The following is a 17,563-nucleotide window of genomic DNA, read 5'->3' on the forward strand; positions in this document are numbered from 1 at the left end:
TCAAACTTCTAACTCAAGTCTTAGTACCAGGGTCCCCAGAGATTTTTACATTCTATCACACATAACATGTATGAAAGTTAATTTAGTTAGCTGGGCACCTGAAGTTATCGTCTGTTCTTTCTTAGCAGGAATATGTATGTATATTTATGTATGTAAAATAAAATGAAATACAGTATATAATCTTATATATATACTTTTAAACAATTATTCATTTAAATTTCTCACAAAGGAAAGTTTGAAACAAGGACTTAAGTTTAGGAGGTAAGCAGGAGGGAGAGAATAAAGTGAATGAGATAAAGAAAAACTGCTGATAGTGGGAGGTATGAAGAGAGTAACATGGAAATATACATTGCCTAATGTAAAATAGATAACCAATGGGAATTTGCTGTATGACTCAGGGAACTCAAACTGGGGTTCGGTAATAGCCTAGAGGGGTGGGATGGGGAAGAATGTGGTAGGGATGTTCAAGTAGAAGGGGACATGGGTAAATTATGGCTGATTCATGTTGATGTTTGGTAGAAACCAATGCAGTACCATAAAGCAATTATCCTTCAATTAAAAATAAATACTTTTTTTTTTTTTTGCTTCTCAGCCTTTTGGCTAAGATCAAGTGTACTTTGAAAAAAAAAAAGAGACAAACTCCTGATAAAAGATGTGTTATTAAGTCAGTTATTGCATAGGCAATTGGAATTCAATCCCTCTCTGAACCCTCTAAAGAGCTACACAAAATGGGCCTCAGGATTGTCCTTTCTAAGGATGGAAAGCTATGGTTTGTTTGTTTTGTTTTTACTGATTCTCATTCTGCATTGAGGCTTGCTCCTCGGAGTGTTTCTGGACTACCCTGTGGAGGGACTACCCTAGGTAGAATGTGGGATCTTAGTTCCCTGACCAAGGATTGAATCCAGGTCTTCTACATTGAGAACGAGGAGTCTTAACAATTAGACCACCAGGGAAGTCCTTGAATTTTAGTCTCTTATCCAAGAGATACGATTTGCAAAAATCTTCTCCCATTATGTATATTGCCTTTCACTTTTTCAGCAGTGTACTTTGAAACACAAAAATTTTTAATTTAGATGAAATGTAATTAATCTATATTTCCTTCAGCTGCTTCTGCTTTTGGTTTCATATTTAAGAAACAATTGCCTAATCAAATATCATAATTTACCCCTATGTTTTCTTCTAAGAGTTTTATACTTTTACTGTTTGGATTTAAGTTTTTATTCATTTTAAGTTAATTTTTGTATATGATGTGAGGTATAAGTCCAAATTCACTCTTTAGTATGTGGATATCCTGCTGTCCCCACACTATTTGTTGAAAAATTATTCTTTTCCAATTGATTCCAATTTAAGTTAATTTTTGTATATGATGTGAGGTATAAGTCCAAATTCACTCTTTAGTATGTGGATATCCTGCTGTCCCCACACTATTTGTTGAAAAATTATTCTTTTCCAATTGATTTCCAAGGTCTTGGTACCTTTGTTAAAAATCAGCTATTCATAAAATGTAAGGGTTTATTTATGGATCCCCATTTTATTCCATTGATCTGTCTTTCTATTCTTATGCCAGTACCACACTGTCTTGATTAGTGTAGCTGCTGCTGCTGCTGCTAAGTCGCTACAGTCATGTCCGACTCTGTGCAACCCCAGAGACGGCAGCCCACCAGGCTCCCCTGTCCCTGGGATTCTCCGGGCAAGAACACTGGGGTGGGTTGCCATTGCCTTCTCTGGATTAGTGTAGCACTGTCTTGAAATTGGGAAGCTTGAGTCCTTTTAATTTGTTCTTCTTCAATACTGTTTTGGATTGTTTGGCTATTCTTAGTCCCTTGAATTTCCATATAAATTTTAAGAAAAGCTTGTCAATTTCTGCAAAGAAGTCAGCTGTGATTGTAAATTGTTATTTAACTTTTCTTAATAATAAATTACTTGTAACATACCTCATGCTGATTATAACATTTTTCAACATGAACACTGAGAATCATACACATATTTATTATTTTCGTGCATGTGCATTATGAAACTCTATGAAGGTGCTATTCAGAGAGTGGCAGTTGAAAATCATAGCAAAAATTTCTAACTTTGTGAAAATATATTTTTTTATTTTTGTGAAGCATAATAATATACACACAAGAGTGACACAACATGAATGTTTTTGTCCTTTTCAAATGTACCATGTGATATTTTTGTTGTAGAGGATAAACGTTAACAAGATGGTAGACAGATTCTTCTTGATTTTTATTTTTTAGTTAATTATAGAGTGCTGAATAATATTGTTCAATAAAAGTATTCTCTAAAATAACCTCATTATATTTCTAAACCATTTTGGCATTAATCTGGAAGTTCAACTGAACTCTCAATTTGGTGTAATTACTTTTCCAAAAGATAGTATCTGTGAATCAGATCAAACCAAATATAACACTTCTACAGCATAAAGAAATATACTGAGTACCTCACATAGATCAAGCCCATCTCTTCATTGTGAAACTTGAATTTATACTGGTCACTTCCGTCTGACCCAGATAAAGTGTTTCTTTAACAGTTGAAATGTGGCTTCCTTACCTCACCGTTTACACTCTTCCTCCAGTGTTGCCACATTCAGGGATCAGTTTTCTTTTGTTTCATGTAATGTCTATACTTCATGAGGGACTTCCCAGGTGGCTCTAGTGGTAAAGAATCCACCTGCCAATGCAGGAGACATAATAGACATGGGTTCAATCCCTGGGTCAGGAAGATCCCCTGGAGGAGGGAACAGCAACCCATTCCAATATTCTTACCTGGAGGATCCCAAGAACAGAGGGGTCTGGAGGCTACGGTGCATAGGGTTGCAAAGAGTCGAACGTGACTGAAGCAACCTAGCACGCCCACATGCATACCGCGTTAGACACAATGGCTTGCTCTATACTTCGTGAACTACGTCCTTTGAACTCTGTCCAGGTGTTATTCTATTCTGGACTTCCCCTAGTACTTCCTACTCTTCTTACCACCCAAGGAACATGCCCTTGGCTACCCTAGTCCTTGCTTAATAAATTCAAAACAATTCTTATCTTGATGTTTTCTCACTGAGGCTCATGCCCCATCTTGTCTAGAGGGCAGAGCTACTTGAACATCAGATCACCTCAAATACGGTATATCTGGATATGGACTCCCTTTATTATTTTCAATCAACTTCCTTTCAACTTCATTTCATAATGGTAACAATCATTTCCTCGGGTCACTAGATTTCAGTTCCCAGCCATTCATTCCCTATATATAATCAGTTACCATAAAGTCCTGCAGGTATATCTGGAAAAAATTCTCAAACTGGTCTATTTAGTCTCCATTCCACTTCCACCACTTGTACAATTACTTATGAAACTTTTTTGTTCCTGTAGTCAAGGGCAACCTAGTTAAGAGCTTTAAACTGCAAGAACTTTGATCTATAAGACATGCACCAGACTAGAAGGCAAAACAGGCCCTAAGAGCTGGGCCAGATAAAATAATTTGTTGATCAGCGTTGAATGGGAAAGACTAGAGATATCTTCAGGAAAATTGGAAACATCAAGGGAATGTTTTGCCCAAAGATGTGCATAATAAAGGACAGAAAAGGTAGAGACCTAGTAGAAGCAGAAGAGATAGAGAAGAAATGGAAAGAATACATGGAAGAACTGTACAAAAAAGATCTTAATGAATCGGATAACCACAATGGTGTGGTCAGTCACCCAGAGGCAGACATTCTGGAGTGTGAAGTTAAGTGGGCCTTAGGAAGCACTGCTCAGTAAAGTTGGTGTATGTGATGGAATTCCAGTTCAGTTCAGTTCGGTTCAGTCGCTCAGTCGTGTCTAACTCTTTGCGACCCCATGAACTGTAGTGCACCAGGCCTCCCTGTCCATCACCAACTCCCGGAGTTCACTCAAATTCATGTCCATCGAGTCTGTGATGCCATCCAGCCATCTCATCCTCTGTTGTCCCCTTCTCCTCCTGCCCCCTATCCCTCCCAGCATTAGAGTCTTTTCCAACGAGTCAACTCTTCTCATGAGGTGGCCAAAGTACTGGAGTTTCAGCTTTAGCATCATTCCTTCCAAAGAACACCCAGAGTTGATCTCCTTCAGAATGGACTGGTTGGATCTCCTTGCAGTCCAAGGGACTCTCAAGAGTCTTCTCCAACACCACAGTTCAAAAGCATCAATTCTTCAGCGCTCAGCTTTCTTATTCAAAACCCTAAAAGACGGTGCTATCAAAGTGTTGCACTCAATATGTCAGCAAATCTAGAAGACCCAGCAATGGCCACAGGACTGGAAAAGGTCAATCCTTATTCCAATCCCAAGAAGGGCAGTACTAAAGAATGTTCAAACCATCAGACAATTGCACTCATCTCCCATGCTAGTAAGGTCATGCTTAAAATCTTGCATGCTAGGCTTTAGCATTATGTGAACCAAGAACTTCCCAACATCCAAGCTAGGTTTAGAAAAGGCAGAGGAACTAGAGATCAAATTGTCAATATTCACTGAATCATAGAGAAAGCAAGGGAATTCCAGTAAAACATCTACCCCTGTTTCATTGGCTACACTAAAGCCTTTGACTGTGGATCATAACAAATGGTGGAAAGCTCTTAAAGAGATGAGAATACCAGACCATCTTACCTGTCTCCTGAGAAACCTGTATGTGGGTCAAGAAGCAGCAGTTGGAACCCTGTATGGAACAACTGATTGGTTCAGAATTAAGAAAGGAGTATGATAGGGCTGTCTGCTGTCACCCTGTTTATTTAACCTATACACTGAGCACGTGATGAGAAATGTTGTGCTGGAAGAATCACAAGCTGGAATCAAGATAATCAGAAGAAACATCAACAAACTCAGATATGTGAATGATACCACTCTAATGGCAGAAAGTGAAGAGGAACTAAAGAACCTCTTAATGAGGGTGGAAGAGGAGAGTGAAAAAGCCTGCTTAAAACTAAATATTTAAAAAACTAAGACTATGGCATCTGGCCCCATTGCTTCATGGCACATAGAAGAGGAAAAGGTGGAAGCAGTAACAGGTTTCCTCTTCTTGGGTTCTAAAATCACTGCAGATGGTGATTGCAGCCATGAAATCAGAAGACAGTTGCTTCTTGTCAGAAGAGTTGTGACAAACCTAGACAGTGTGTTGAAAAGCAGAGACATCACTCTGCCAACAAAGGTCTGTATAGTCAAGGCTATCCCAGTGGTCATGTACGGTTGTGAGAGCTGGACCATAAAGTAGGCAGAGCATCAAAGAATTGAGGCCTTCAAACTGTGGTGCTGGAGGAGAAGACTCCTGAGGGTCCTGAGACACCAGGGAGATCAAACCAGTCAACCTTAAAGGAAAACAACCCTGAATACTCATTGGAAGGACTGATGCTGAAGTCAAAGCTCCAGTATTTTGGTAACCTGATGCAAACAATTGACTCAATGGATGCTGGGAAAGATTGAGGGCAGAAGGAGAAGAGGGCATCAGTGAATGAGATAGCTGGATGGCATCACTGATGCAATGGACATGAACTTGGGCAAACTTTGGGAAATGGTGCGGGACAAGGAGGCCTGGGGTGCTACAGTCCGTGATGTAGCAAAGAGTCAGACATGACTGAGCAGCTGAACAATGAACAACAACAAAGTTGAAGGCCATTTTCAGATGGTATCAAGAAGAACTGATGTGAAAGAGAAAGATAAATATGGCTGATTTGTGTTGAGATTTGACAGAAAACAACAAAATTCTGTAAAGCAATTATCCTTCAATTAAAAAATAAATAAATCAAAAAAAATTTTTTAAAAGAAGGACTGATATGACCTTTATTTCAGGCTTGTTTATCTACAAGTCCCACCATGTTTTCTGAACAGTCTATTCTACTAACATATTTTGTTTACACCACCGCTATACTTTTGTTTGGTTAGTCTGCTGGTGGTACTAGCTTTGTATTGTTCCATTTAAAGTTTAGTGACTTATGTTATAAAAGCTTTGTACTATGCAATAATATGGTCAAGCACATCCCTAGGTTGGTTTCGATGAAAACCAAAAGGTAGAGAAGACACAGAGAGGTATAACCTTAAACTCAAGACATTGTTCTCTAAGTCAATAGGATAGTGTCAGGAACTAGAACTGAAGTAGAGCTTTCCAACCAAAGAAAATTCTGGGCAGTTTTTCTAGGTTTTCTAAGTGGGAGAGGGCGAGGGTGGGATGGTTTGAGAAAATGGCATTGAAACATGTGTATTGTCATGTGTGAAACGAATCGCCAGTCCAGGTTCGATGCATGATACAGGGTGCTTGGGGCTAGTGCACTGGGATGACCCAGAAGGATGGGATGGGGAGGGAGGTGGGAGGGGTGTTCAGGATGGGGAACACATGTACACCCGTGGTAGATTCATGTCAATGTATGGCAAAACCAATACAATATTTTAAAGTAACTAGCCTCCAAAAAATCAATCAATCAATCAAATAAATAAGATTTTTAAAAAAAGAAAATTCAAGTAAAAAAATTATGATTGGAAAAGGTAATTATGCTTTTGAAAAGGAACCAAAGAGAAATAGGCAATTTTATCCTATATCACTAGATATTTTAGAAAGGATTTCATAGATTTCTTTATGTGCACAATTATAGTTTATTTTTATATTGTTGACTCTCAGTTACTGTCACTTAAATATGGGAATCAAAGATAAATAGGAGTCAAGAATGTCTATTCTCTAAATGTCATTCATGATCTATTCTGTAGTTTACAATGTGACATTTTAATGCATCACCTTCTTAATCTCATTTGTATAGAGCAATATAATCAGATGACTTGAAGTAGCCAAAATTTTAATTTGAGTATCTCCAAAGTCAGCTATTTCAAGCTTTTAAGGCAAGACTTAATTTAGATTATACTTGTATAAAATCGCATGTTTCCAGATATGCCACCCCATCCAAACTATGATGGATATGGCATATAGGTTAGGACAGATGGTATCACAGGATATGGCATAGAGGTTAGGTAAACAGGGAAACTGTCTTCTCCTTTTATATAGATTATAAATGTCATGGAATTATAAATATATGTTCTCTTGCTTAAATGTACAGAACTGGATTGGTGTATGAATTAGATTGCAAATACAGGAAAACACACACACACAAAAGAAAATTCTGGGCAGGAGTTTTTCTAAGTTTCCTTAAGTTCTCTGCCACTTGTAAAGCAAATCAACTCAAACCTTCACGATGAGTCCTATCTGAACTCTCCTGTCTTTGACATTTAACAAGTTTTAGTATTTCCTGTAGAAGAGTAGCAAACACATATAGCACTTTCTATTGGCAGCTAGTGTATTAATCGTGTTTTTTAATATTTTATGATGTTTTGATATCTTGGAGGCTCTAGCTGGCTGAGAAGAGACTGCTCCTCCCAAGACTCGCTAATACCCAGAGAAAATAAACAATTTTCCTGAAGACATATTTTTCATATACAAATCAACCAGTTTCAAGTATATTGTCCCAACCACTGTTTTTATCTGATTCTTCTACATCAAGTGAATATTTCCCTGTTCTAAATCACTCAGGTCCAGCTACCAGACAACTAGAGACTATCCCTATAGCCCAGAGACAACCAGAATCATTCAAGCTAATCATTTGGAAGCAGTTCCCTGTGTTGTCTTGCCTTTCTTACAGAAAACTATAAAGTCTTTGGCCAGGCTTTCTCTTTCACTATTTTTTGCTTCCTGATCAACACTAGTGCTTCCCCATGTGGTCTGCATCATGTGAGATGCCCCCTATTCTTGGAAACATAACTAATTAAAATCTTTTCCAATGGCATTAGCTTCTCCGTGACATCACTCAATCACCTCCATAAATTAAAATCCCATGAAAGTGAAAGTGAAAATCACTCAGTCATGTCTGACTCTTTGCGACCCCATGCAGTATACATATATAGTCCATGGAATTCTCCAGACCAGAATACTGGAGTGGGTAGCCTTTCCCTTCTCCAGGGGATCTTCCCAACCCAGGGATCGAACCCAGGTCTCCCGCATTGCAGGCAGATTCTTTACCAGCTGAGCCACAAGGGAAGCCGAAGAATACTGGAGTGGGTAGCCTATCCCTTCTCCAGTGGATATTCCTGACCCAGGAATCAAACTGGGGTCTCTTGCATTGCAGGTAGATTCTTTACCAACTGAGCTATTAGGGAAGCCCAAAATCCCATGAGTACAACTGAAATAACTAGAGTCATTCTAAACACATTGTGTAGATGAACTCATTTAATCTTCACCACTCTATGAGGTATATACAATTATCTCCATTCTAAGAAAGAGAATACTGATGTACAGGGAGAGTAATCAGTTTGCTCAAAGTTCTAGGAATCAGTGGCAGAGTTGGAATGCAAACCCAGGAAGCCCAGTGTCAGTCTGTGGCTTCACAACTACACTATATTGTCTTCTGAGGAAGTTGGGAGTGTTCTACATGTTCAAGATACAAATCAGTGGCATTTTCCTTACCACATAGGCCTCTTGAAATGCCACCCTTCTTGTTTGAAAACCTGTCTTAAATTATTTATCAGAATGTGGAACAGACATTTGCTGTTGTTGTTGTTCAGTCAGTAAGTCGTGTTTGACTCTTTTTGACCCCATAGACTAACAGAACACCAGCCTCCCCTGTCCTTCACTATCTCCCAGAGTTTGCTCAAACTCATGTCCATTAAGTGATGCCATCCAACCATCTCATACTCTGTTGCGCCCTTCTCCTCCTGCCTTCAGTCTTTCCCAGAAGTAGGGTCTTTTTCAATGAGTCGAGGCTTCACATGTGGTGGCCAAAGTATTGGAGTTTCAGCTTCAGCACCAGTCCTTCCAATGAACGCTCAGTATTGATTTCCTTTAGAATTGACTGGTTTGATCTTGTTGTCCAAGGGACTCTCAAGAGTCTTCTCCAACACCACAGTATGAAAGGATCAATTTTTTGGATCTCAGGCTTCTTTATGGTCCAACTCTCACATCCCTCCACAACTACTGGAAAAACCATAGCTTTGACTAGACGGACCTTTTTTGGCAAAATAATGTCTGCTTTTTAATAGGCTGTCTAGGTTTGCATTAGCTTTTCTTCTAAGGAACATCTTTTTATTTCATGGCTGCAGTCACCATCTGTAGTGATTCTGGAGCTCAAGAAAATAAAGTTTCTCACTATTTCTATTGTTTCCCCATCTATTTGCCATGCAGTGATGGAACGGTTTGCCATGATCTTAGTTTTTTGAATGTCAAGTGTTAAGCCAGCTTTTTCACTCTCCTCTTTCACTTTCATCAAGTGGTTCTTTAGTTCCATTTTGTTTTCTGCCATAAGGGTGGTGTCATCTGCATATCTGAGGTTGTTATTTCTCTCATAAATTTTGATTCCAGTTTGTGCTTCTTCATCCAGCCAGGCACTTCACATAATGAACTGCATACAAGTTAAATAAACAGGGTGACAATATACAGCCTTGTTGTAATCCTTTCCCAATTTGGAACCAGTTGTTCCATGTCTTGTTCTAACTGTTGCTTCTTGACCTGCATACAGGTTTCTCAAGAAGCATGTGAGGTGGTTTGGCATTCTCATCTCTTTAAGAATTTTCCAGTTTGCCATGATCCACACAGTAAACAGGCAAGTTTGGCCTTGGAGTACAAAATGAAGTAGGGCAAAGGCTAACAGAGTTTTGCCAAGAGAACGCACGGTCATAGCAAACACCCTCTTCCAACAACACAAGAGATGACTCTACATACGGGCATCACCAGATGGTCAATGCAGAAATGAGATTGATTATATTCTTTGCAGGCGAAGATGGAGAAACTCTATACAGTCAGCAAAAACAAGACTGTGAGCTGACTGTAGCTCAGATCATGAACTTCTTATTGATAAATTCAGACTTAAATTGAAGAAAGTAGGGAAAACCACAAGACCATTCAGGTATGACCTAAATCAAGTCCCTTACGATTATACAGTGGAGGTGACAAATAGATTCAAGGCATTAGATCTAATAGACAGAGTGCCTGAAGAATTACTGATGGAGGTTCATATCATTGTGCAGGAGGCGGTGATCAAAACAATCCCCCAGAAAAAAAATGCCAAAAGGCAAAATGGTTGTCTGAAGTGGCCTTACAAATAGCTGAGAAAAGAAGAGAAGCTAAAGGCAAAGCAGAAAAGGAAAGATATACCCATTTGAATGCAGAGTTCCAAAGAATATCAAGGAGAGATAAGAAAGCCTTCCTAAGTGATCAATGCAAAGAAATAGAGAAAAACTATAGAATGGTAAAGACAAACGGTCTCTTCAAGAAAATTAGAGATACCAAGGGAACATTTCATGCAAAGATGGGCACAATAAAGGACAGAAACAGTATGGACCTAACAGAAGCAGAAGATATTAAGAAGAGGTGGCAAGAATACACAGAAGAACTGTACAAAAAAGCATCTTAATGACCCAGATAACCACGATGGTGTGATCATTCACCTAGAGCCAGACATCCTGGAGTGCAAAGTCAAGGAAGCATCACTATAAACAAACCTAGTGGAGGTGATGGAATTCCAGCTGAGCTTTTTCAAATCTTAAAAGATGATGTTTTTAAAGTGCTGCACTCAACATGCCAGCAAATCTGGAAAACTCAGCAATGGCCACAGGACTGGTAAAGGTCAGTTTTCATTCCAATCCCAAAGAGAGGCAATGCCAAAGAATGTTCAAACTACCTCACATTACACTTATTTCACATGCTAGCAAAGAAATGCCCAAATTTTCCAAGCGAGGTTTCAACAGTATGTAAACCGAGAACCTCCAAATGTTCAAGCTGGATTTAGAAAAGGCAGAGGAACCAGACAGCAAATTGCCAACAACAGTTGGATCATAGAAAAAGCAAGAGAATTCCAGAAAAACATCTACTTCTGTTTCATTGACTATGCCAAAGACTTTGACTGTGTGGATCACAAAAAGCTGTGGAAAATTCTTGAAAATATGGGAATACCAGGCTACCTCACAAGTCTCCTGAGAAACCTGTATGCAGGTCAAGAAGCAACAGTTAGAACCAGACACGGAATAACGGGCTGGTTCCAAATTGGGAAAGGAGTACGTCAAAGCTGTATATTATCACCCTGTTTATTTAACTTATATGCAGAGTACATCATGCAAAATGCCAGACTGGATGAAGCACAAGCTGGAATCTAGATTGTTGCAGAAATATCAATAACCTCAGATATGCAGGTGACACCACCCTTATGGCAGAAAACAAAGATGAACTAAAAAGCCTCTTGATAAAGGTGAAAGAAGAGAGTGAAGAAGCTGGCTTAAAACTCAACATTCAAAAAATTAAGATCACGGCAACCTGTCCCATTACTTCATGGCAAATAATGGTGAAACAATGGAAACAGTGAGAGACTTTATTTTCTTGGGATCCAAAATCATGCAGATGGAGACTGCATCCATTAAATTAAAAGATGCTTGCTCCTTGGAAGAAAAGCTATGACCAACCTAGATAGTGGTTTAAAAAGCAGAGACATTATTTTGCTGACAAAGGTCCATATAATCAAAGCTATGGTTTTTCCAATAGTCATGTATGGGTGTGAGAGTTGGACCATAAAGAAATCTGAGCCACAAAGATTTGAAGCTTTTGGACTGTGGTGTTGAGAGTCCCTTGGACTGCAAGGAGATCAAACCAGTTAATCCTAAAGGAAATCAATCCTGAACATTCATTGAAAAGACTGATGCTGAAGCTGAAGCTCCAATACTTTTGGCCACCTAGACGTGAAGAGCCAACTCATTAGAAAAGATCCTGTTGCTTGGAAAGATTGAAGGCAGGAGGAAAAGGGGATGACAGAGGACAAGATGACTGGAGAGCATCACCAACTCAATGAACATGAGTTTGAGCAAGCTCCAGGAGATGGTGAAGGACAAGAAAGGTTGGCGTGCTGCAGTCCATGGGGTAACAAAGAGTTGGACATGACTGAGCTACTGAAAAACAACAACACAGTCAAAGGCTTTAGCGTAGTCAATGAAGCAGAAACAGAATTTCTTCTGGAACATGCTTGTACATTCTCTAAATGCCTTCAACAATCTGGTCCATTCCTTTTCATTATAGGGAATTGCTGACACCACTTTAATTTTGACTTCTAAACTTTCTGCCTTGCACCTATATTCATATATACACACATTCCCAGAGGAAACAAAGTTATATTTTGTGGTTTGGTTTAGGTTTTACATAAAGGAAGACTGTTCTGAAACTTTCTTTTCCCCATTCAACACTGTGTCTTAGGTCTTTCCATATTAACATTTTTTCATATAGTATTTTGTGGTCTGACTTTACAACAATTTATTACTCTACCCTTGGCTTGTTTCTTATTTGGGGGTTTATAAACAATGCTGCAATGAATATCCCTGTACACACTTTCTTGTGTACCTATACTACTATTAGTATTTCTTTGGGGAAGACAAGGAGAAGTCTTGAGAGACATGAAGAATTGCCGAGATACAATTTGTGTATGTTTAGTAGAAGGCAATGGCACCCCACTCCAGTACTCTTGCCTGGACACGACTGAGCGACTTCACTTTCACTTTTCACTTTTCACTTTCATGCGTTGGAGAAGGAAATGGCAACCCACTCCAGTGTTCTTGCCTGGAGAATCCCAGGGACAGGGGAGCCTGGTAGGCTGCCATCTCTGGGGTAGCACAGAGTTGGACAGGACTGAAGCAACTTAGCAGCAGCAGCAGCAGTATTTTAATACTTTATTGCCAAATTGCCATCCAAAATGATTGCAATCTAAGCTACTATTAGCAACATATGAGATGATCTCTTCTTCTAGTGCATAGTCACCCTTGATATTTTCAACCTCTTTCAATTTTGCAAATCTACTGAGTGAAAATGCAAACTCATCATATCATTTTCATTTTTCTGTTTTCTAGTAAAGTTCAGTATCTTCTCCTCTCTTAAGGCTATCTATATTCCCATTGTGAGTTGGGTCTTCTCACCACTAAAGTCTTTTTGATATATAGAAATTTTACATGTTGATGAAGTCAATTTATGACTTCTGATTTTTTTAAATGAGGTTTAAAAAAAGTCACATAACAGAAAATTTACCATTTTAAAGTAAAAAGCAATTCGATAATTTTAGTACAGTCACAAAGATTTATAACCATCAATTCAGTTCAGTTCAGTTCAGTCACTCAGTCATGTCTGACTCTTTGCGACCCCATGAATCGCAGCACACCAGGCCTCCCTGTCCATCACCAACTCCCGGAGTTCACTCAGACTCACGTCCATCGAGTCAGTGATGCCATCCATACATCTCATCCTCTGTCATCCCCTTCTCCTCTTGCCCCCAATCCCTCCCAGCATCAGGGTCTTTTCCAATGAGTCAACTCTTTGCATGAGGTGGCCAAAGTACTGGAGTTTCAGCTTCAGCATCAGTTCTTCCAATGAACACCCAGGACTGATCTCCTTTAGGATGGACTGATTGGATCTCCTTGCAGTCCAAGGGACTCTCAAGAGTCTTCTCCAACACCACAGTTCAAAAGCATCAGTTCTTTAGGGTGCTCAGCTTTCTTCACAGTCCAACTCTCACATCCATACATGACCACAGGAAAAACCATAGCCTTGACTAGATGAACCTTTGTTGGCAAAGTAATGTCTCTGCTTTTTAATATGCTTTCTAGGTTGGTCATAACTTTCCTTCCAAGGAGTAAGTGTCTTTTAATTTCATGGCTGCAGTCACCATCTGCAGTGATTTTGGAGCCCAGAAAAATAAAGTCAGCCACTGTTTCCACTGTTTTCCATCTATTTGCCATGAAGTGATGGGACCGGATGCCATGATCTTTGTTTTCTGAATGTTGAGCTTTAAGCCAACTTTTTCACTTTCCTCTTTCACTTTCATCAAGAGCCTTTTAGTTCCTCTTCACTTTCTGCCATAAGGGTGGTGTCATCTGCATATCTGAGGTTATTGATATTTCTCCTGGCAATCTTGATTCCAGCTTGTGCTTCTTCCAGCCCAGCGTTTCTCATGATGTACTCTGCATATAAGTTAAATAAGCAGGGTGACAACATACAGCCTTGACGAACTCCTTTTCCTATTTGGAACCAGTCTGTTGCTTCCTGAACAGCATACAGATTTCTCAAGAGGCAGGTCAGGTGGTCTGGTATTCCAATCTCTTTCAGAATTTTCCACAGTTTATTGTGATCCACACAATGAAAGGCTTGGCATAGTCAATAAAGCAGAAATAGATGTTTTTTCTGGAACTCTCTTGCTGTTTCAATGATCCAGCGGATGTTGGCAATTTGGTCTCTGGTTCCTCTGGCTTTTCTAAATCCAGCTTGAACATCTGGAAGTTCACGGTTCATGTATTGCTGAAGCCTGGCTTGGAGAATTTTGAGCATTACTTTACTAGCATGTGAGATGAGTGCAATTGTGCGGTAGTTTGAGCATTCTTTGGCATTGCCTTTCTTTGGGATTGGAATGAAAACCAACCTTTTCCACTCCTGTGGCCACTGCTGAGTTTTCCAGATTTGCTGGCATATTGAGTGCAGCACTTTCACAGCATCATCTTTCAGGATTTGAAATAGCTCAACTGGAATTCCATCACCTCCACTAGCTTTGTTCGTAGTGATGCTTTTTAAGGCCCACTTGACTTCACATTCCAGGATGTCTGGCTCTAGGTGAGTGATCACACCATCGTGATTATCTGGGTCATGAAGATCTTTTTTGTGTACTTCTTCTGTGTATTCTTGCCACCTCTTCTTAATATCTTCTGCTTCTGTTAGGTCCATACCATTTCTGTCCTTTATCAAGCCCATCTTTGCATGAAATGTTCCCTTGGTATCCCTAATTTTCTTGAAGAGATCTCTAGTCTTTCCCACTCTGTTGTTTTCCTCTATTTCTTTGCACTGATCGCTGAGGAAGGCTTTCTTATCTCTCCTTGCTATTCTTTGGAACTCTGTATTCAGATGCTTATATCTTTCCTTTTCTCCTTTGCTTTTGGCTTCTCTTCTTTTCACAGCTATTTGTAAGGCCTCCCCAGACAGCCATTTTGCTTTTTTGCATTTCTTTTCCATGGGGATGGTCTTGATCCCTGTCTCCTGTACAATGTCACGAACCTCCATCCGTAGTTCATCAGGCACTCTATCTATCAGATCTAGTCCCTTAAATCTATTTCTCACTTCCACTGTATAATCATAAGACATTTGATTTAGGTCATACCTGAATGGCCTAGTGGTTTTCCCTACTTTCTTCAATTTAAGTCTCAATTTGGCAATAAGGAGTTCATGAGCTGAGACACAATCAGCTCCCAGTCTTGTTTTTGCTGACTGTATAGAGCTTATTCACCTTTGGCTTCAAAGAATATAATCAATCTGATTTCGGTGTTGACCATCTGGTGATGTCCATGTATAGAGTCTTCTCTTGTGTTGTTGGAAGAGGGTGTTTGCTACAACCAGTGTGTTCTCTTGGCAAAACTTTATTAGCCTTTTCCCTGTTTCATTCTGTACTCCAAGGCCAAATTTGCCTGTTCCTCCAGGTGTTTCTTGACTTCCCACTTTTGCATTCCAGTCCCCTATAATGAAAAGGACATCTTTTTTGGGTGTTAGTTCTAAAAGGTCTTGTAGGTCTTCATAGAACCATTCAACTTCAGCTTCTTCAGCATTACTGGTTGGGGCATAGGCCCAGATTACCATGATATTGAATGATTTGCCTTGGAAACAAACAGAGATCATCCTGTCATTTTTGAGATTGCATCCAAGTACTGCATTTTGGACTCTTTTGTTGACCATGATGGCTACTCCATTTCTTCTAAGGGATTCCGGCCGGCAGTAGTAGATATAATGGTCATCTGAGTTAAATTCACCCATTCCAGTCCATTGTAGTTTGCTGATTCCTAGAATGCTGACATTCACTCTTGCCATCTCCTGTTTGACCACTTCCAATTTGCCTTGATTCATGGACCTAACATTTCAGGTTCCTATGCAATATTGCTTTTTACAGCATCGGACCTTGCTTCTATCACCAGTCACATCCACAGCTGGGTATTGTTTTTGCTTTGGCTCCATCCCTTCATTCTTTCTGGAGTTATTTCTCCACTGATCTCCAGTAGCATATTGGGCACTTACCGACCTGGGGAGTTCCCCTTTCAGTATTCTATCATTTTGCCTTTTCATACTGTTCATGGGGTTCTCAAGGCAAGAATACTGAAGTGGTTTGCCATTCCCTTCTCCAGTGGACCACATTCTGTCAGACCTCTCCACCATGACCCGTCTGTCTTGGGTGGCCCTACATGGCATGGTTTAGTTTCACTGAGTTAGACAAGGCTGTGGTCCGTGTGATCAGATTGGCTAGTTTTCTGTGATTATGGTTTCAGTGTGTCTGCCCTCTGATGCCCTCTCACACACCTACCATCTTACTTGGGTTTCTCTTACCTTGGACATGGGGTATCTCTTCACGGCTGCTCCAGCAAAGCATAGCCTCTGCTCCTTATCTTGGATGAGGTCACACCTCCTGACCTTGAATGTGGAGTAGCACCTCTCGGCAACCATAATATCATTTAATTTCAGAATATCATTATCTGGAAAAGAAACCCTGTAGCATTAGGCATTTGCTTCACATTCTCCTCTCATGACCAGACCCATGGCAATCAGCTTTATGTCTCTATGGATTTGCCTATCTTTGATATTTCACACAAATGGAATCATGTAATATATGGCTTTTGTGTCTGGTTTCTTTCACTTAGAAATTTTCGAGGATCACTCATAGCTCAGTCAGTAAAGAATCTGCCTGCAATGCAGGAGACCCAGGTTCAATTCCTGGGTCAAGAAGATCCCTTGGAGAAGGAAATGGCAATCCACTCCAGTATTCTTGCCTGGAAAATCCCATGGGCAGAGGAGCCTGGTGGGCTACAGTCCATGAGGTCACAAGAGTCAGACACAACTTAGTACTAAACCACCACCACCACATGTTGTAGTATGTATCATAGTTCATTCCTTTTTATTGGAAAATAATATTCCATTATATGGATATACCACATTTTACTTATTCATTCATCAATCATGGAAATTTGGGATTTTTTTAATTCCTTGGCTATTATGAATAATGCTGTCATGAATATTCTTGTACAAGTTTCTGTTTTCAACTCTCTTGTAAATATACCTAGAAGTATTATAGGATTTCTGAGTCTTATGATAACCCTATGTTTAACATTTTAAGGAAATACTAAACTCTTTTCCAAAATAGATGCACCACTTTATAGTCTGAAGAACAGGTTACAAGCTTCTGCCAATAATGTTATTTTCCTATTTAGGTTTTTTTTTTTTTTTTCAGTCACTCAACATGTGGGATCCTGGTCCTCCAACGAGGAATGAACCAATGCTCACTGCATTTGAAGCACAGATTCTTAACCACTGGACTGCCAGGAAAGTTCTGCCTGTTTTTAGATTATACCCACTCTAGTGGGTGTGTAGTGGGATCTCATTACAGTTTCAAATTGCAGTTTTCTAATGATTAACATTGTTGAACATATTTTCATATGTTTATTGGCCATTTGTATAGAGGAACCTGGTGGGCTGCAGTCCATGGAGTTGTTAAGAGTCGGACACGACTGAACGACTTCACTTTCATTTTTCACTTTCA

Source organism: Bos indicus x Bos taurus, chromosome 15 (genome assembly GCF_003369695.1).
Source record: "Bos indicus x Bos taurus breed Angus x Brahman F1 hybrid chromosome 15, Bos_hybrid_MaternalHap_v2.0, whole genome shotgun sequence".
Classification (NCBI taxonomy): Eukaryota; Metazoa; Chordata; class Mammalia; order Artiodactyla; family Bovidae; genus Bos; species Bos indicus x Bos taurus.